The following is a 22605-nucleotide window of genomic DNA, read 5'->3' on the forward strand; positions in this document are numbered from 1 at the left end:
GAAAAAAGAGAAGATAGAAAAGGTAGTGTTTACAATATCTCACGCTAAAGACGTTAGTGTCTCTTTAGAGGTGTTTATTTAGAACCTCCCATACTTAACGAATCCTGAAGCAGAGAGACTAGTTTTAACTGGAATGTTGACTCTGATTTAATCCAGATTTCTATAAAAGGCAAGAATACAGAGACAACAGAGAGAAAAAGAGAGCGAATGAGGCAAAGAGAGATGGGGAGGCTGAATGGAGTTTAATCTAGTCCACGGCCCTCTACCTCCCCGGTGAGGAGCAGCTGTAAGCGCCTATCCCATCATTCATCTCTCTCTCCAGGCCATGGTGAGGTGCTCTGCTGTGATCCCCAACTCGCTCCGTAACTCACCCCCCCCCCCCCCACCTCCCTCCCCATAACTCACCCCCACCAGGGGCTCTTTAAACATCCCCCTTAGCCATTATTCTAACGTTAAATTAACCAGAGAGGGAAACACTGAATGAAAAGCAACCACCCCACTGGACCATAACTCTCCAGATATCTATTAGTTAATCTCCACTAGTCGGCCATTAGGGAATGTAGGGGAAGAGTGTTCGGCCATGTACTGTACGTAGAGTATACCCCTGGGAGAGGTAAAGAGAAATGGTCCAACGATAAAGCCTGTACGGTTCATAATTCTTCGCCAGAATAAGGCTGTACAGGTCATAATTCAGTGCCAGTAGAATCCTCGATGGTGGGACATAATTATGAGGTTTATATACTGGAGCTGTCACCACAGCGTTATTGTGGGTTCAAGTGGGATGGCCTTTAGGTTTATTGTGTTTGATTATGATATGTCTTTTTGAAGATGCAGGAAGTATAAGACATTTTAAAGGCCCACTTCATGCTTTTAACAAGTTATAAAGCATTATACAGTGGGGGGGAAAAGTATTTGATCCCCTGCTGATTTTGTACGTTTGCCCACTTACAAAGAAATGATCAGTCTATAATTTTAATAGTAGGTTTATTTTAACAATGAGAGACAGAATAATAACAAAAAAATCCAGATAAACGCATGTCAAAAATGTTATAAAATTATTTGCATTTTAATGAGGGAAATAAGTATTTGACCCCTCTGCAAAACATGACTTAGTACTTGGTGGCAAAACCCTTGTTGGCAATCACAGAGGTCAGACGTTTCTTGTAGTTGGCCACCAGGTTTGCACACATCTCAGGAGGGATTTTGTCCCACTCCTCTTTGCAGATCTTTTCCAAGTCATTAAGGTTTCGAGGCTGACGTTTGGCAACTCGAACCTTCAGCTCCCTCCACAGATTTTCTATGGGATTAAGGTCTGGAGACTGGCTAGGCCACTCCAGGACCTTAATGTGCTTCTTCTTGAGCCACTCCTTTGTTGCCTTGGCCTTGTGTTTTGGGTCATTGTCATGCTGGAATACCCATCCACGACCCATTTTCAATGCCCTGGCTGAGGGAAGGAGGTTGTCACCAAGATTTGACGGTACATGGCCCCATCCATCGTCCCTTTGATGCGGTGAAGTTGTCCTGTCCCCTTAGCAGAACAACACCCCCAAAGCATAATGTTTCCACCTCCATGTTTGACGGTGGAGATGGTGTTCTTGGGGTCATAGGCAGCATTCCTCCTCCTTCAAACACGGCGAGTTGAGTTGATGTCAAAGAGCTCTATTTTGGTCTCATCTGACCACAACATTTTCACCAGTTGTCCTCTGAGTCATTCAGATGTTCATTGGCAAACTTCAGACGGGCATGTATATGTATTCTTGAGCAGGGGGACCTTGCGCTGCAGGATTTCAGTCCTTCACGGCGTAGTGTGTTACCAATTGTTTTCTTGGTGACTATGGTCCCAGCTGCCTTGAGATCATTGACAAGATCCTCCCGTGTAGTTCTGGGCTGATTCCTCACCGTTCTCATGATCATTGCAACTCCACGAGGTGAGATCTTGCATGGAGCCCCAGGCCAAGGGATATTGACAGTTCTTTTGTGTTTCTTCCATTTGCGAATAATCGCACCAACTGTTGTCACCTTCTCACCAAGCTGCTTGGCGATGGTCTTGTAGCCCATTCCAGCCTTGTGTAGGTCTACATTCTTGTCCCTGACATCCTTGGAGAGCTCTTTGGTCTTGGCCATGGTGGAGAGTTTGGAATCTGATTGATTGCTTCTGTGGACAGGTGTCTTTTTTATAGGTAACAAGCTGCGGTTAGGAGCACTGCCTTTAAGTGTGTGCTCCTAATCTCAGCTCGTTACCTGTATAAAAGACACCTGGGAGCCAGAAATCTTTCTGATTGAGAGGGGGTCAAATACTTATTTCCCTCATTAAAATGCAAATCAATTCATAACATTTTTGACATGTGTTTTTCTGGATATTTTTGTTGTTATTCTGTCTCTCACTGTTCAAATAATCCTACCATTAAAATTATAGACTGATCATTTCTTTGTCAGTGGGCAAACGTACAAAATCAGCAGGGGATCAAATACTCTTTTCCCTCACTGTACCTGCTGGCTTTATTTTAATTTTATTTATTTATTTGACCTATATTTAACTAGGCAAGTCAGTTAAGAACAAATTCTTATTTACAATGACTGCCTACCCTGGCCAAACCCTAACCCGGACGACACTGGGCCAATTGTGCGCCGCCCTATGGGACTCCAAATCGCGGCCAGTAGTGATACAGCCTGGAATCGAACCAGGGTCTGTAGTGACGCTTCTAGCACTGAGATGCAGTGCCTTATACCGCTGCGCCACTCGGGAGCCACTATTGTAACACAAAATCATTGGGTGAGCCGCCATACAGTACCTATCGTAGAATGGGGATTTGGGGGTCACATAGGGAAATTGATTCATACATGATATTAAATGGATTTATACATGTGATAGCTATTAACATGGCCCGTCAAGCTATTTTATTCTCTGATTCTCTATATTATCACAATAAATTGTGTAAAATAATTGGATGACTCTTTCGAATCTGACCTTATTGCCATTATCTCAATAAAAGTTATAGCACAAGTGTAACGGCTGTCGTGAGAGAGAGTAGACCAAGGTGCAGCGGAGTTAGTGTTCATCATGATTTTAATTTAATAAAGAACACTACACAAAACAAAACGAGAAAACTGACAGCCAAACAGTCCTGTCAGGTGCAAAACACTCAACAGAAACAATTACCCACAAAACCCAAAGGAAAAACATGTTCCTTATGTGTGACTCCCAATCAGCATCAACGAACTTCAGCTGTGCCTGATTGGGAGCCACACACGGCCCAAAACAAAGAAATACAAAAAACCTAGAAAACGAACATAGAACGCCCACCCAATGGAACACCCTGGCCTAACCAAAATAAATAACAAAAAACCCCTCTCTATGGTCAGGGCGTTACAACAAGATAGGCCACACATAAGGGTATGCACACACCCATGCACGCACACACATACTCTCAAAAAGGGTTTCAAGTTACCACGTCTGGCAAATACTTTCCGTGCAGCAGAACATTTTGGCGTTTGAACCTTTAATTCTAGTTAGGCTCTAAAGTAAATTGCTTGCAGTTATCATTCCAGGTCTGCTTCAGCACTTTTCTTTTCTTATCCCCCCTCTTCTCCTCCATCTATTTAGAATAGGAGAAAGGGGGGGGGGGGGAGTTTAGAACCCTGAGGAGATGTCAGTCATCCATCAGAATCCCAGGTCAATTTGCCATGCTGCCAAATGTGTCACATCACCTCCTCCCTGGTGTCAGGAGTCCTCATTAAAGGGCACAGGGTAAACTAAGGAAGTGAAGGAGCTTTCCTCTTCATTATTCAGAGTCCCCGGCGACCTCCTCACCTCCTACACACACCCCGTAGACCCCGATACCCTTTATAACCCCCCCCCCCTTTTCCCCCCAGGCTACCTATCTGCTCGGTGTGTATAACACAAATAACTCTTTCATTCTCACTCTCTCCTTGTTTCAATTCAATTTAAGGGGCTTTATTGGCATGGGAAACATCTGTTTCCATTGCCAAAGCAAGTGAAATAGATAATAAACAAAAGTTAAATAAACAATGAAAAATGAACAGTAAACATTGCACTCATAAAAGTTCCAAAAGAATAAAGACATTTCAAATGTCATATTATGTATATATACAGTGTTGTAATGATGTGCAAATAGTTCAAGTACAAAAGGGAAAATAAATAAACATAAATATAGGTTGTATTTACGATGGTGTTTGTTCTTCACTGGTTGCCCTTTTCTTATGGCAACAGGTCACAAAGCTTGCTGCTGTGATGGCACACTGTGGTATTTCACACAATAGATATGGGAGTTAATCAAAATTGGATTTGCTTTCGAATTCTTTGTGGGTCTATGTAATCTGAGGGAAAGATGTGTCTCTAAAATGGTCATACATTTGGCAGGAGGTTAGGAAGTGCAGCTCAGTTTCCACCTCATTTTGTGTGCAGTGTGCACATAGCCCATCTTCTCTTGAGAGCCAGGTCTGCCTACGGCGGCCTTTCTCAATAACAAGGCTATGCTCACTGAGTCTGTACATAGTCAAAGCGTTCCTTAAGTTTGGGTCAGTCACGGTGGTCAGGTATTCTGCCATGGTGTACTCTCTGTATAGGGCCAACTTGCATTCTAGTTTGCTCAGTGTTTTTGTAAATTCTTTCCAATGTGGCAAGTAATTCTCTTAGTTTTCTCATGATTTGGTTGGGTCTAATTGTGTTGCTGTCCTGGGGCTCTGTGGGGTCTGTTTGTGTTTGTGAACAGAGCCCCAGGCCCAACTTGCTTAGGGGGCTCTTCTCCAGGTTTATTTCTCTGTAGGTGATGGCTTTGTTATGGACGGTTTGGGAATCGCTTCGTTTTAGGTGGTTGTAGAATTTAACGGCTCTTTTCTGGATTTGAATTATTAGCGGGTATCTGCCTAATTCTGCTTTGCATGCATTATTTGGTGTTTTACGTTGTACACAGAGGATATGGGTTTGTCCATATCCTTGGTTGGCGAGCGGACACCAAACCTCACAAGAATAAACGGCAATGGGTTCTGCAACTGATTCAAGTGTTTTTTGACAGATCCTAATTGGTATGTCAAATGTTATGTTCGTTTTGATGGCAAAGAAGGCCCTTCTTGCCTTGTCTCTCAGATCGTTCACAACTTTGTGGAAGTTACATGTGGCGCTGATGTTATGGCCGAGCTATGTATAGTTTTTGGTGTGCTCTAGGGCGTCTAGATGGAATTTGTATTCGTAGTCCTGGCAACTGGACCTTTTTTGGAACACCATTATTTGTATCTACCTAAGATTTACTGTCAGAGCCCAGGTCTGACAGAATCTGAGCAGAATATCTAGGTGCTGCTTTAGGCCCTCTTTTGTTGGGGACAGAAGCACCAGATCATCAGCAAACATTAGACATTTGACTTCAGATTCTAGTAGGGTGAGGCCGTGTGCTGCAGACTGTTCTAATGTCCTCGCCAATTCGTTGATATATATGTTGAAGAGGGTGGGGCTTAAGCTGCATCCCTGTCTCACCCCCCGGCCCTGTGGAAATAAATGTGTGTGTTTTTTGCCAATTTTAACTGCACACTTGTTGTTTGTTTACATGGATTTTATAATGTCGTATTTTTTCTCTTTCCATCAATTTGTATAGCAGACCCTCATGCCAAATTGAGTTGAACGTTTTTTTTTGAAAATCAACAAAGCATGAGAAGACTTTGCCTTTGTTTTGGTTTGTTTGTTTGCCTCATTTTAATAAAAAAATGTATACCCCTTTTTCTCCCCAATTTTGTGGTATCCAATTGGTAGTTACAGTCCTGTCCTATCGCTGCAACTCCCGTACGGACTTGGGAGAGGCGAAGGTCAAGAGCCGTGCATCCTCCGAAACACAACCCAGTCAAGCCGCACTGCTTCTTGACACAACGCCCGCTTAACCCGGAAGACAGCCGCACCAATGTGACGGAGGAAACACCGTACACCTGGCGATTGTGTCAGTGTGCATTGCGCCTGGCCCACCACAGGAGTGGCTAGTGCGCGATGGGACAGGAACATCCCTGCCAGCCAAACCCTCCCCTAACCCGGACAACGCTGGGTCAATTGTGCACTGCCCCATGGGTCTTCCAGTCACGGCCGGCTGTGACAGAGCCTGAACTCAAACCAGGATCTCTAGTGGCACAGCTAGAACTGCGAAGCAGTGCCTTAGACCTCTGCTCCACTCGAGAGGCGTTTGTTTGTCAATTAGGGTGTGCAGAGTGAATACGTGGTCTGTCGTATGGTAATTTAGTAGAAAGACAATTTGACATTTGCTCAGTACATTGTTTTTGCTGAGGAAATGTACGAGTCTGCTGTTAATGATAATGCAGAAGATTTTTCCAAGGTTGCTGTTGACGCATATCCCACGATAGTTATTGGGGTCAAATTTGTCTCTACTTTTGTGGATTGGGGTGATCAGTCCTTGGTTCCAAATATTGGGGAAGATGCCAGAACTGAGGATGATGTTAAAAAGTTTAATTGGAATTTGTGGTCTGTATATTTTATAATTTAATTTAGGGTACCATTTCCCCCACAGGCCTTTTTGGGTTGGAGGGTTTGTATTTTGTCCTGAAGTTCATTCAATGTATTTGGAGAATTCAGTATGTTCTGGTTGTCTTTAATAGTTGATTTTAAGATTTGTATTTGAGCCAAAAAGATTGGAGAAGTGGTTTATCCATACATATTCATTTTGGATAGATAACTCTTTGTTTTGTTGTTTGTTTAGAGTTTTCCAATTTTCCCTGAAGTGGTTAGATTCTACGGATTCTTAAATTACATTGAGCTGATTTCTGACTTGCTGTTCCTTCTTTTTCCGTAGTGTATTTCTGTATTGTTTTAGTGATTCACCATAGTGTAGGCTCAGGTTTTCTGATTCTCTATGTTTTTGGTTGGATAAGTTTCTCAATTTCTTTCTTAGGTGTTTGCATTCTTCATCAAACCATTTGTCATTGTTGTTAATTTTCTTAGGTTGTCTGCTTGACATTTTTAGATTTGATTGGAAAGCTTAGAGGTCAAATATACTGTTTAAGTTTATTACTGCTAAGTTTACACCTTCACTATTACAGTGACACATTTTGTCCAGGAACATGTCAAGAAGAGATTGAATCTGTTGTTGCATAATTATTTTTTTTTTGTAGATTTCTACACTACTTTCCTTCCATCTATAGCATTTCTTAATATTATTCAGTTCCTTTGGCTTTGATGCCTCAAGTAGATTGTGATTTTGCTGGGATCTGATAGGGGTGTCAGTGAACTACCTGTGAACGTTCTCAGAGACTATGGGTTGAGGTCAGTGATAAAGTAGTCTACAGTACTACTGCCAAGAGATGAGCTATAGGTGTACCTACCGTAGGAGTCCCCTCGAAGCCTACCATTGACTATGTACATACCCAATGTCCGACAGAGCTGCAGGAGTTGTGACCCGTTTTGTTGGTTATGTTGTCGTAGTTGTGTCTTGGGGGGCATTTGGGGCAGGGAATGCTGTCACCTCCAGTCAGGTGTTTGTCCCCCTGTGTGCTGAGGGTGTCAGGTTCTTGTCCAGTTCTGGCTTTTACGTCGCCACCGACTAGTACATGTCCCTGGGCCTGGAAATTGTTTATCTCCCCCTCTAGGATAGAGAAGCTGTCATCGTTAAAGTATGGGGATTCTATTGGGGGGATATTGGTAGCACACATGAGGCCATTTTTCTCTGTTGAGATCATTTCCTTATTAATTCCTAGCCAGATGTAAAGTGTTTCTGTATTGACTAATTTAATAGTGGGTTAGTTCTGCTCTATACCAAATTACCATACCCCCTGAGTCTCTTCCCTGTTTCACACCTGGTAGTTTGGTGGATGGGACTACCAGCGCTCTGTAACCTAGAGGGAAATCAGTGGGTCCTTCTCCTTTATACCATGTTCCTTGTAGGATGACAATGTCTGTATTTCTAATTTCTTTAATGAAGTCTGGGTTCCTGCTCTTTAGGCCAAAGGCAGATGACCTCAGACCTTCTATATTCCAGGATGAGATAATAAAAGCTTTGTGTTCCATTGTGTTTTGTGTTGTTTTTGTGTGGTTTAGGCCCAGACCATTACAGTAGGTGTGAGCAGAGCATGTTGAGCATCTGATACATACCTCTTAGGTCACAGGATGGGACTTGGGCGGGTGTAATAGCGGGGGTTGGGCCTGTTGCTCTGCTCAGGGCCTGGGCATATGTCCTGCTTTTCTCTCTCTCTCTCTCTCTCCCCTTCTGCCTCTCACGTCCCCCTCTGTTCATTCTCTAAGGCCTGACAGTTAGAGGCTGTGAAAGGAAAAGTTCTTAATAGGGAAGGTTTCTTCCCACCGGTGGGCACGGTGTCCTCTCCGTCCCATCTAAAGTGGGGTGTCAGAGAGAAAGTAGCCAGCCGCTCTTCTGTAATGGACGGTCATACAATGGAGGGAGAGAATGAGTCCCAAATGGCACCCTATTTCCTTTATAGGCCCATAGTAGTGCACTATATAGGGAATAGGGTGCCATTTTGGACGCATCCAGAGTGTTTCGGGACAGTATTGGGAGAAGGGAAATAGTGCATCATTTAAGACTTCAGACATTATCCAAAGGCTATTTTCGATAAGAGGACTAAGTGTGTGGGAATGGTAGACTACACTTGTGACCCTTAGTACTAGATACAGGAATTTGACATTTCTGTTCAATTGTGATTGATGGTATTTGGTAGAAGGTTATCCTTTACAGTGTATATCCACTACATGTTTGGTGTTTCAGCATATGCGATTTGTCTTCTTGTCTTTTCTCTTGATTAGTTTCCTGTGAGTTGAGGTTGTATTTTATATAACTTTTTTGTAAAATAGATTTCTCACTTCAATACAACTAATTTAATATAGTCCACGAATAAAGAATCAATTCACAGACAAGACTTCAGAGCTGCCTTCACTTCACAGCCAACAAAAAATCACTCAATATACTTTGGGCTTTTAGATTGTTGTTTTGCTGCAGATATACTGAACAAATATATAAATGCGAACATTCAACTTTTTTCAAGGATTTTATTGAGTTACAGTTCATATAAAGAAATCAGTCAATTTAAATCATTTCATTAGGCCCTAATTTATGGATTTCACATGACTGGGAATACAGATATGCATCTGTTGGTCACAGATATATATATTTTTTAAAGTAGGGGTGTGGATCAGAAAACCAGTCAGTATCTGACCACCATTTGCCTCATGCAGCGCAACATCTCCTTCACATTGAGTTGATCAGGCTGTTGATTGTGGCCTGTGGAATGTTGTCCCACTCGTCTTCAGTGGCTGTGTGATGTTGCTGGATGTTGAAGGGAACTGGAACACGCTGTCGCCGTGGAAGAACTGGGACATTTTCAGCTTCCAGGAATTGTGTACAGATCCTCGCAACATGGAGTTGTGCATTATCATGCTGAAACATGAGGCGATGGCGGAGGATGAATGGTACAACAATGGGCCTCAGGATCTCGTCACGGTATCTCTGTGCATTCAAATTGCCATCAATAAAATGCAATTGTGTTCGTTGTCTGTAGCTTATGCCTACCCATACCATAACCCCACCGCCACCATGGGGCACTCTGTTCACAACGTTGACATTAGCAAACCGCTCGCCCACACGACGCCATACACTTGGTCTGCGGTTGTGAGGCCGGTTGAACCTACTGCCAAATTCTCTAAAACAATGTTGGAGAAGGCTTTTGGTAGAGAAATTAACATTCAATTATCTGGCAACAGCGCTGGTGGACATTCCTGCAGTCAGCATGCCAATTGCACACTCCCTCAAAACTTGAGACATCTGTGGCGTTGTGTTGTGACAAAGCTGCACATTTTAGTGGCCTTGTCCCCAGCACAAGGTGCACCTGTGTAATGATCATGCTGTTTAATCAGCTTCTTGATATGCCACACCTGTCAGATGAATGGATTATCTTGGCATTGGAGAAATGCTCGCTAACAGGGATGTAAACAAATTTGTGTACGACATTTCAGAGAAATAAACTTTGGGTGCATATGGAACATTTCTAGGATATTTTATTTCAGCTCATGAAACATGGGACCAACACTTTACATGTTGTGTTTATATTATTGTTCAGTGGACTTTTGAGAGAATCATAGAAACAGGAGTTTCTGGTTAGTGGGATTCTGGAGATGTTTCTGAAGGCTGTGATCTCCCTCCTCCAGATATGGAGGTCATGAAGGGATGAGTGGGGGGTGAGACAGGCAGAGATTGGTGGGGGAAACATGGTTGAGGTGAGAGGTGCGGAGCAAGGGGGAGGAGACAGGAGGGAAATGGGTGAGGTATGTGTAGCGGGAGACGAGGGGGTGAGGTGGGGCGAGTCTGGGGGAATCTATCCAGCCCAATAACACAGTGATTTAGGAGAGAATTAAGCCTGTCCCCTCCCTGCAGTAAACAACAACTAAATGAGTAGTAGCTCACTGCTCACCTGAGACCTGAGACAGAACACTTGATCACCTGACTGTGTTATTGACATCGGCATTCTGGGTAGATGGAGTGAAGGGAGCAGAGGAGAGAGGAGGATGGAGGAGAAGAGAGGAAGGAGAGGAGAGGGGGTTGTTTGACGCTGGCTGGCTGACATTCTTTAGCTCTATCTGGGTGTGAGAGATAGCTTCTAACCCCTGGAAGGAGTGTTCCACTGTGGATTGGAAGAGGCAGTTACATACATTATCCTATTCACTGAGACTCACTAATGACTGATGTTGCAGAAACTGTTAGTCTTCTTAGATCTGTTCCCTCCAACTGTGGTTGTATCCCAAATTGCATCCTATTCCCTATTTTATTGCACTACTTTTGACCCAGGCTCATCTCAGGGGTGTTGTTTTGTTCGTTAAAGCCTGCTTTTTTATCGTAGCTTTAATCTATTTAATAGCCTGGTATCAGAATGATATGCCGTGTCTAGCTGGTCTGTGGCCAGGTATCTGTGACGGAAGCTGCCGATTCATTTCAGTTTGATTATTAATTCAGAAATCAATTAGCCGTCGTCAGAGTGTGAGTGTGTGTGTGAGATGAATGTGGATTAATTAGGCCGTAGGTGTAGCAGTGTAGGGAACCCTGTCCCCTCTCTGTTATCTGTCTGATGTGAGTTTAGATGGCTCCCACACATACCTCTCACACAATTCATCTAATTATTGATTTTAGTTCCCCTCCATCCTCTGCGTCATCGACAGCAACTGTTTTCAGGGGAAATGGAAAGAGAGCCTGTGACAAGGCGACACTCCAGCTCAACTCCTCCTCTACATTTACTGGATTGGTTGAACAGTGCAAATGAGAACCTCCCCTGACAATGTATTTTATGTAGTCAGGACCAGAAAAAAAAGAATGCCACTCAGACTACGCTAGGTTAGTTCCCCTCCATCTAATTCCTATCACAGATTCCTCTCTCTCACTCTCGCTACAGCTTGCTACACTTGATCCAACTAGAAAAATGGCTACAGTATCTTTAGGTGATCTGTAATCATAATATGTACATTCTGACCATGTGACCTGACAAGGAAAATCACTGGGCCCTACCTTATCAGGAAGGTCAGAGTGGAAAATATATACATCATTAAACATTGAGCGAGGGAAAATGAACCTGGGAATTAAAGTAGATTTGATGCCTGTGATCTGACAACCCTGTCATTGTGGGTATGGTGATGGAATAGACCCTAGACCTTAATAAATAAATAATACATTCTCACATCTGGTGTGTGTGTGCGCTTGCGTGTGTAGATTTTATAAAGTGCAGCGCCAGGCTCTAAGAAACTTTTTTTTCTTCTTCTTCACACAACTGGGAAACATGAAGGTATCAGGGTGAGACGTACAGAATGACGTCTTATGTGGATGTGGCATGATGAAGATGAGAGAGCAGAGCTGGGGTAATGAAACAGTCATCTGCATAGCTCCCCCATGTTGAGGAACACTCCTTAAAATGAAGGGGATTGTGTCACTCAAGTGGTAAATCAGTGTGTGTGCGTGTGCGTGTTCATGTGTGTGAGAGCATGCAGATGTGGGTGGGCAGGGTATCTTTGACATTTGACAGTCTATGAGGGATAAGCGTTCACAGGAATTTGCATGAACGTATGAGAGCATGTGTGTGTGCCAATCTGCCTGTAAGTGTGTGTGTGCATGTGTGTCAGTGCGTGTGTGCGCGCTGTAGCAGCAGTCAGTGGGGTCATCCCGGCAGCCCTCAGACACAGATCACTCAGCGCGCCTCTAAGCCGAGGTCACACCCCACACGGTCACTTTCATTGAGCCGCCGTACCCGGCCGGCCCCTCACGGCTATCACACAGGGGCCCCTGACAGCTACCATCAGCAAGTCACTAATCCCTATTTAGGCCTGGGTAAACAATGAGAGTTCCCCCCTCCCTAATCACTCTATCCCTCTCTATCCCTCATCCCAGCCAGCCCAGCCTGCCCACTTCACACACACTGCTCACGCCACCACACACGCACACACACACTCACACACACCAATGCAACACACACATACACACACCAATGCAACACACACACCAATGCAACACACACAACTCCCCTGCTTAGCGCCTCCAGAGTTCAAAAGGCCCATATGGGACAGACTGGGATTCCTGGTCAATCCCATTGTTCCTCAGGTTATCCCTTCTCTCAGCACCTGGAGTGGAGGAGGGTTAGGAATCCCTAGCACACTGCCCCGACACCCTGGACCCTTACTGCTACAAGAATGCTTTTTACTCTTTCACTTTTATCCTCCCTCTGTTCTTTTTTTCCCTTTCTTTCCCCTTTCCTTTCAAATGCCATATGTTCTGGTTGAATGAGTCTTATCTATTGGGGATGGGTTTACGTGTACACCTGCTTAGTTCCCACTGTGTGTGTGTGTGTGTGTGTGTGTGTGTGTGTGTGTGTGTGTGTGTGTGTGTGTGTGTGTGTGTGTGTGTGTGTGTGTGTGTGTGTGTGTGTGTGTGTGTGTGTGTGTGTGTGTGTGTGTGTGTGTGTAGGTGTGTGTGTGTGTAGGTGTGTGTGTGTGTAGGTGTGTGTGTAGGTCAGTAGGTGAGCCAGTTCCCTGTAGGCTGCTAGTTATGTGTTGATGATATGGCCACTCGGAGAGTCAACTCTGGACATAGCTGTCTTCAACCCAGGTGAAAAAGGCGAAAGGGCATGTTTACAGTTCCTGGTTGTAACTCAACTCAGCCCAAGGACATGAAACATGTATGACATGTAGTTAGTCATTCACTGACATGTTTTCCAGATAAGGTTGGGCGCAATGTAGGTTTTGAAACCGCGCTGTCTGTGTTATACCGCCTGACAAACCGCTGGAGCTGTTATCTGGACTGTTGCTTGGTTAGTAACTGAGGAGAAAGAGAAGGTGAGAGAGAAAAAGAGGTGGAGAGAGAGCGAGAGATTCAGTGCTATTCTGGGAAGAGAGGTTGTTTATCATACTCTTTTCTCTTTCAGAGAGAGAATAGAGGGAGGTGAAGATGTGGTGATGAAGCGATAGCAGGAGATAGGACATGACACAAAGTTGGCCACTGCGTAGCTATTAGCTGTTCACCCCTGATGTAGCTGGGCAGGTGTAGATATGATATACTCCCCTACTGAGGTGTTTTTCAACAACGTAAACCTTAAATCACGGCCCCGGTGGAACGCCCGGACAGGGATCAGATCTAGAATGTAATGTACTATAGGACCGACGCCCTGTCGAAGACACCTTTTGAGTTAGAACACAGCTCACGCCTTGTAATTTGGGTTCTGCCCTTGTGCTTCCCTTCAACACATGTTCAGGGATCATCTGTAAATAGCACGGTGGTGATGGCAGTGAAAGGATCTCGTAATAATGGTGTCATTGTGTGGAGTGCAGCTGGTCCTGTAAATTGATGCCGCACAATCCTCTGTTCTGTCTAGCTACACTATATATGCAAAAGTATGTGGACACCCCTTCAAATGAGTGGATTCGGCTCTTTCAGCCGCACCTGTTGCTGACAGGTGTATAAAATCGAGCGCACAGCCGTGCAATCTCCATAGACAAACATTGGCAGTAGAATGGGCTTATTGAAGAGCTCAGTGACTTTCAACGTAACACCGTCATAGGATGCCAACAATTCGTCAAATTTCTGCCCTGCTAGAGCTGTCAACTGTAAGTGCTGTTATTGTGAAGTGGAAAAGTCTAGGAGCAACAACGTCTCAGCCGTGTAGTGGTAGGCCGCACAAGCTCACAAAACGGGACCGCAGAGTACTGAAGTGCGTAACGCGCAAAAATCATCTGTCCTCGGTTGCAACACTCATTGCTGAGTTCCATACTGCCTTTGGAAGCAACGTCAGCACAAGAACTGTTCGTGGGGAGCGTCATGAAATGGGTTTCTATGGCCCAGCAGCCGCACACAAGCCTAAGAGGGGTGTAAAGCTCACCGACCATTGGACTCTGGAGCAGTGGAAACGCGTTCCCTGAAGTGATGAATCACGCTTTGCCATCTGGCAGTTCGACAGACAAATTTCGGTTTGGCGGATGCCAGGAGAAAGCTACCTGCCCGTATGCATAGTGCCAACTGTAAAGTTTGGTGGAGGAGGAATAATGGTCTGGGACTGTTTTTCATGATTCGGGCTGGGCCCCTTGGTTCCAGTGAAGGGAAATCTTACCGCTACAGCATACAATGACATTCTAGATGATTCTGTGCTTCCAACTTTGTGGCAACAGTTTGGGGAAGGCCCTTTCCTGTTTCAGCATGACAATGCCCCCGTGTACAAAGCGAGGTCCATACAGAAATTGTTTACTGAGATTGGTGTGGAAGAACTTGACTGGCCTGCACAGAGCCCTGACCTCAACCTCATCGAACACCTTTGGAATGAATTGGAACGCCAACTGTGAGCCAGGCCTAACCGCCCAACATCAGTGCCCGACCTCACTAATACTCTTGTGATTGAATGGAAGAAAGTCCCCACAGCAATGTTCCAACATCTATTGGAAAGCCTTCCCAGAAGAGCGGAGGCTGTTATAGCAGCAAAGGGGAGACCAACTCCATATTAATGCCCATGATTTTGGAATGAGATGTTCATCGAGCAGGTGTCTATATACTTTTGGTCATGCCGTGTACATGGCTGGCTACAGGGTTAAAAATGTTACCCCATGTGCCTGTCTACCTCGGACCAGACCTGAGCTTTGTCCTGTCTTGTCCTTCCTGCCCTGTAGCCCTCTACACCCGCTCCACCCTACCTTATAGGTTCTCCTAGTGCTGTTCCTCCCTGAATAGCTGCCTCTGTACATTCTAGAATGCCGGCCCTCTCAGCCAATGACCTGAAGGCATCCCAGTAAACACTCTGACATCATCATGGTACCCCGCTACTGTCTCAGAGCTGAATGATGGCTTTGTGCAGTTTGTGCGTGTATGTGTATGTGTTTGTGTGTGTGTGTGTGAGAGTAGCCAGCACACTAAAAACAAATGGTTCTATATGTAGCCAAATAAGGGTTATTTGGCTTGTAACCATAGCGGAACCCTTTTTGGTGCTATATAGGTTCTATAAAGAAATATGCTCATAAGAATCGAAATGGAACCTTTCCGGATGCTATAAATAACTCTTTCCTAAAGTTCTATAAAGAATCAGTAAAAGGTTCTATATAGCAGCAAAAGAGTCTTCCGCAATGATTTCAAACCTTCTTGGGGCTATATAGAACCCTTTTTATGGTTCTTTACTAAGGAAACTTCATGGAGAATGGTTCTATTTAGAACCTTCCTCAATCTCAAAGGTTCATTGTGGATTATTTTATCTGGTTATTGTTTCTGGTTAGCCATATTATATTGCTTAAATTGCATAGATGTTATTATTGTGTTAATTCACAAGTTGAATCAGGAGTTCTATCCCTCGAACGGTTGGGGCTCCCTAAGGAGAGAATTGAGGACAACGGATCAATTTACAGAAGGCCGAACATTAGTCTTTCACAAGAAACCATAACCATCTATAACATGGAATGGCATAGCACAACATATTCAATAAACTGACATTACATTCTCACTCACTGTTGCACAAAAAGAGCTGTAAGCAAACCACGCCCCAAAATATTTGAATGACCCACCGCCCCTAAAAGAGGAACAAACCCTTTTCTGAACAGCAAAGAACCATTGAAGGGCTCAAAGTGTTATTTGAGTCATTATGGTTCCACATAGAACCCTCACTCTACCCAAAGAACCCTTGAAGAACCCTCAATTCTTAGTGTGTATTGACGAGAGAGAGTGACAGGAGCAGCATACTGTGAAATAGTGCCAAGGTCAGCCTGGGGATGCTTTGATGCCTACTGGTCTCTCTTGGCCCTCTATGATAATGCAGAATGGGACAATGGGCGTGTTGTAGGGCGGCTGTGGGAAGAGCCTGCTCTGTGTGGCTCTGAGGGCTCTGATGACAGGGGCTAGGCTAGCTACCCGTGAAGCAGCACACGACGACCAGACAGATCTGGGTCTGGTTGACGGGTGTTGTTTCAGTGGCCCTGAAGAACAGACTATATGTGCCTCTGCATACAGAGCAATAGAAATATAACTAAACATTCATATTGTGCAGGTGAGTTTTGCCTTCCAGAGACAGTTGGTCTTGTTGTGTCCAGACTGTAGAATGCTCTGTCGTCAGGCAGAAAGTGTACTGCATTCTCTATAGTAACCTCTGAATTGAAACGCTGATGCAACCTGGTGAAAGGAACTGGCTCTGTCAGATGAAACCACAGTGTTGTTGGCCTGTCAATGCAATACTTAGCCCAGACAATAGCATTTTACATTTCAGCAGACGCTCTTATCCAGACTGACTTACAGTAGTGAGTGCATACATCGTCATATATGTTTTCGTACTGGTCCCACGTGGGAATCTATTCCACAACCCTGGCGTTGCAAGTGCCATGCTCAACCAACTGAGCCACACAGGCCATATGCAGCTTGTGGTTTTCTCTGCTGCACAAGACTCTCAATATCGTCTTGCGTCGGCCTCAGCACTGAATCAACAGTTCACAGTACTGTAGTGTAATTAACAACCGACTGTATATTGCTGTGTTGACAGTTTTAATGTATTCAGTTTCATTACAGAGAGTAATTGTCAAATTGACTTTTTTAATTCACAAGGACAGCCATATTTCTGTCAGGCAACAGTGCATTTTCATTGAAAACTCTCTGAGTTATAGCAGCGCGGGGAAATGCCTTGTCTATCTATGCCTTGTTATGCTGACAAGAAGACGGCGTTCATTAATAAATATTGATGTTGTAACTTATTTATGTTGTAACGTTCTACGCCAGTTATCTCTACTCTTCTATTGTTAGGATTCTAAATCCAGATCCCAGAAGCCACCTGGTTATCCTGCAGATAGCAACATGTTCCTTTGTAACTCCTGGAAGGTTTTACCACCATTCCAAAGAATCTCTACCATCTCTCTTTTAACTCCCTGTTCCAGTAGCGCAGCGCTCCGACACGGCTGTTTTGATCTTATGTGACAAGTGTGAGGGTTCTTGCAGACACACAGAGCAGCGCAGTGCAGAGACAGCTCTTTGATGGTTCAAGTTAATGAGAGTGTGGCTCCTTCCAATTTGGCAACCTATTCCCTACATAGTGCACTATTCTGGTCAAAAGTAGTGTACTGTATAGGGAATAGGGTGCAATTTGAGATGCACACTGGTTGTGTTTGGCTTCTCTCATTATACCTACACAAGGGGCTGAAGCTCTGCTCTACTCCTCGTCTTTGTAGCGGGATCCAGTGTCTCCCGATTTAGTCTAACTTTTAGTCTCTCTCTTTTTCTCCTCCCTCTCTTTTCCCTGCTCTTGCCCTCATTCTCTACTCCCTCCCTCTTGCTTTCTCTTTCCCTCTCTCCCTCAATCGCTCTCTCTTTCCCCTCTCTCCCTCAATCTCTCTCTCTCCTTTTCTCTCTCTCTCGCTTTCTCTTTCCCCTCTCGGCCTCAATCTCTCTCTCCCTCTCTCCCTCTCTCTCCTGTGTCTGAAGTAGATCATGTAATCAGTAGAGCGTGGTGAGAACAATGACAGTGTCGTGTTGCTGACGCGAAGCAGACACCTCTTCAAAAGCCACCTAATACTCTTTACTCTATACGTGACTATCTGCTTGACTGACTGACTAGAGAATAGTGCAATGCAGATAGGGGAGGGGTAGGACGGGTGGCAGGGCTAAAAATGTACCCCTTGTCAAAGGAGAGTGCATGGCAGAGGTTGGGGTCATGGGAATGTGGGCAGGAGGTGGTGTGTGGGGGGGGGGGGGGTGTTGCGGGGTGAGGTTGTTTGGTTTTCTGATAAGGCAAACATCTGTTTTGCTGTTTTTATCTTTGGCAGAGCTACTGGCACACAGGAGCTAGGGTAGGGAGACCATCTAATCAGTCCAGACACAGAGAGAGGAAGACAGAGAGAGTGTAGCGAGAGAGAGAGAGACAGAAAGAGCGAGAAGCGAGAGAGAGAGAAATAGAGAGACTGAAGCGACAGAGAGAGAGAAGCGAGAGAGAGAGAGAGAAGCGAGAGAGAGAGAGAGAAGCGAGAGAGAGTGAGTATGACTGCCAGCTCAATCATCTATCTGTTGACTAGCATTGTGACTCCAAAACTGTTTTCCACCAGTGCGATGCTGCATATCACGTCTATGGAAGATTCAGTGGCGCCACTTCCTTCTTCTTTTTCCTCATGATGAGTTAGTAGTAATGTAAGTTTACAGTGTTTTGCCTTAAGATATCAGGGCCAGTTTTCCCATGGGTCTCTTGTTTAGCCATTCTCTATTTCCTATACCGTTCTCTTCAACCCTCTCAGTTTGTCTCTCATGCACTCACAGGACTTGGCATTTCAAATCTGGAGGAGTTATTTGGAAGTAAAACTCAATTTAAGTAAATGTTTTGTTACTTTGTTTAAATATGTAATATTGATATATGGAACCCTCTCTGGGTAATTGAAGTCCGATCCTCTCTGGTTCATTGAAGTCCTATCCGCTGTCACACTGTATGAGTCCCAATTAGCACCCTATTCCCTATGTAGTGCACTACTTTTCACCAGGGTCCATAGGGGACTTTTGGTTGTCTGTTTGTGTAACGAGCCATGACAGTATGTCTGAAGGAGTGTATAGATCTGGTCCCAGTCAGAGTTAATGAATCTAGGTGGGCAGTGTCAGTGGGTGTCTCTGTTTGTCACTATCTGCCTCATGAGACCTGACACGTTTATAGAGCTGTGTGGGGCCCTAAGGGTAAAGAGATGCAGCATACACACACTCCTACACACACCGCGTGCACACACACACACACACAGTTAATCAGGATGCCCTTCATCATTACTGGAGTTTATCAGGACGTGCAGGGAAGCATTTGGACACGGACCCAACTGTAGAGAGAGGCTATGGTGTCAACTTACAGTAGTAGAGAAAAGGGCGGATATGTCCGTCCTGAAAAATGACTGTTTCTTCTGGTCTCGGGTTTCAAGTGAGAGGAGATCACTGGACAAAAAGGCTCCTTAATGACAGTGTCAATCCAAAAGACAAAAAGGAGACCTTTATATTGTGGAGATAAAACTTTAGTGAGCTCTGGTTTCAAACAATAGAGAGAGGGAGTATATTACGTTAACCGCTTTCATCAGATCTCCTTGTCTCCTGATGCTACATCAAGTTATTCTTTATCCCTGTAACTCCAATGGTTTATTTCATATCATTTGGCAGATGATTTTTTCATTTCTGCGATGGCCCGATTACCAGTCATGGGTGTCGAGATTCATGAATATTGTACAGCTAGCGATGACGTCTAGAGTCCAACTGCCACTTTATGTGAAATGTGGGTCTAACAAGTATCAGTTTTATTTACAGTAGTTTTGTCTTCCACGGCCTGCTTCTTTTGTAGATAATCAGTTACTATTTTACAGCACCGGCAAAAGCTTTCGTCTGTATTCAGAGATGACGCAGGACTGCATTCATGTTCATTTTAATAGCTGTGAGTCAAAGATTATTCTTCCCCTTTTGTCTTGAAAATGTTGTAATGAAAATGTACTCCAACTACATGGGATTTATTTTCATTGGAATTCATTCACAGCTGAATGAAAAGATACAGGCTTACATTTAAATGATCCTGCATAATGAAGGATATAGATACAATCATTTCACTAAGAAACAATTGGAATTATCCTACTATTTGAGGTCATTTTTATTCAATTGAACGCTTTTTACAGAATTAACTTTGATTTGAAAAGAGGATATAGCGGATACAATCTTTTGCGTTAGTTTTCTTCATTTGGAGAAAAGTCTTTCAAAGCTCTTGACCTTGCAAACTCCCAGAATCATTACCACTTATCACGAAGAGTACTCGTTTTATTTTATTACGATTACACACTATTTTATATAATATACTAAGGTCAAGGTCATATACTTCTTCTAAATAGCTTCCAACTGTGGATTTAAGTATGTTTAGAGGGACTCTACCATGCAGTCTCTCAAGGTTTAATGTGGTTTAGTCAAAAAGTCAAAAGTCACAAGTTAAACTCTTCAATGACTTAATTTATGCAATTTACTTTTGAATCTGTAACATGTTGACTTCACAGACTTCACAAGCTTTTTTTTCTCCTTCCCCTCTCCCGCTTTGTAGGTAAGTTTTAACATGTGTCATTTTCACTGCTAGCAGGCGTTTTCAGATAAGTGTCCATTTTGAAGCCCACATTGTCAGTAGGAATTATTGTGACGCTGGAGTAAAGCCAGAAACCCCTTGTTGTTTACACTCCTGTCATTTAACCCTGGACTTAAAACGTAGGTTCCCCTCCTTCTCCTGAGCAAACACCCAAGGACTTAAGAGATTGAAGGAAGAGCTCAAACTCTTCCCAAAGAAAAATAGAGGCAGAAAGTGGCTGAAGTTTGAGAAAGTGCAGTTTTAGGGGCCTTGCCTCCTAGGGGTGTTTTGGATGGGTAGCTAGGAAACTATAAAATAATTAACTTCACAGGTGTGTGTGTGTGTGTGTGTGTGTGTGTGTGTGTGTGTGTGGTGTGTGTGTGTGTGTGTGTGTGTGTGTGTGTGTGTGTGTGTGTGTGTGTGTGTGTGTGTGTGTTGTGTTAAATGAGATTAAGCAGTTTACTGCTGACATGTCTATTTGTATTTTGCATTTTATTAGGAATCCCCATTAGCTGCTGCCAAGGCAACACAAAATGTATGATACCACCATACAACAATATTACAATGTACGTGTGTGTAGAGTGCGTGTGTCTGTACCTGTGTGTGTCTGTACCTGTGTGTGTCTGTACCTGTGTGTGTCTGTACCTGTATGTGTCTGTACCTGTGTGTGTGTCTCTTCACAGTCCCTGCTGTTCCAAAATATGTATTTTTATCCGTTTTTTTAAATCTGATTCTACTGCTTGTAGTACAGTGCGCCTCCCATAGTCTGTTCTGGACTTGGGAATTGTGAAGAGACCTCTGGTAGCATGTCTTGTGGGGTATGCATGGATGTCCAAGCTGTGCTAATAGTTTAAACAGACAGCTCGGTACATTCAGCTTGTCAAAACCTCTTACAAAAACAAGTAGTGATGAAGTCAATCTCTCCTCCACTTTGAGCCAGGGGAGATTGACATGCATATCATTCATGTTAGCTCTCCGTGTACATTTAAGGGCCAGCCGTGCTGCCCTGTTCTGAGCCAAGTGTAAGTCCCTCTTAGTGGCACCTGACCACACTACTGAACAGTAGTCCAGGTGCGGCAAAACTAGAGTCTGTAGGACCTGTCTTGTTGATAATGTTGTTAAGAAGGTAGCGCTGCGCTTTTATGAACAGACTTTTCCTCATCTTAGTTACTGTTGTATCAACATGTTTTGACCATGACAGTTTACAATCCAGGGTTACTTGCTCAATTTCCACATTATTCATTACAATATTTAGTTGAGGTTTTAGGGTTTAGTGAATGATTTGTCCCAAATACAATGCTTTTAGTTTTTGAAATATTTAGGATTAACTTATTCCTCACCACTCATTCTGAAACTAACTGCAGCTCTTTGGTAAGTGTTGCAGTCATTTCAGTCGATGTAGTAGCTGACGTGTAAAGTGTTGAGTCATCTGCAAACATAGACGCATTGGCTTTACTCAAAGATCTGGCTTCAGTTAGTATCCTGCCTCTGCCCAGGCAGCCAGGTCTGTGGGATACTATAAAGGTGTAGCTACTGCAGCCAGGTCTGTAGGATACTATAACAGTGTAGCTACTGTAGCCAGGTGTTACCCCAACCCAGGTCTTAGGAACCCTAGGTAGCTGATAACTGCAGGAAGGAGCCCTGGCATGGGGTAGATAAGGCTAAGCCCCTCTCTCTCTCTTTTTCGCTCTGTCTATACCTCTCTCTGGCTCTCTCTGGCTCTCTCTCTCTCTCTCTCTCTCTCTCTCTCTCTCTCTCTCTCTCTCTCTCTCTCTCTCTCTCTCTCTCTCTTCAATATAAACTCAGCAAAAAAAGAAATGTCCTCTCACTGTCAACTGCATTTATTTTCAGCAAACTTAACATGTGTGAGTATTTGTATGAACATAACAAGAACATAAACATAAACTGAACATGTTCCACAAATGTTCCACATTTCTGACTAACAGAAATTGAATAATGTGTCCCTGATAAAAAGGGGGGGGGCAAAATCAAAAGTAACAGTCAGTATCTGGTGTGTCCACCAGCTGCATTAAGTACTGCAGTGCATCTCCT

General features: G+C 44.0%; 1 protein-coding gene across 2 annotated transcripts in view; it reads left to right on the forward strand.

The window, feature by feature from the left end:
- The window catches only part of LOC106578541 (partitioning defective 3 homolog), a 568924-nt gene that overhangs the window by 455870 nt on the left and 90449 nt on the right, over window positions 1-22605 (forward strand). The gene's annotated exons all lie outside the window — the stretch shown is intronic.

Source organism: Salmo salar, chromosome 19, assembly GCF_965601325.2.
Source record: "Salmo salar chromosome 19, fSalSal1, whole genome shotgun sequence".
NCBI lineage: Eukaryota > Metazoa > Chordata > Actinopteri > Salmoniformes > Salmonidae > Salmo > Salmo salar.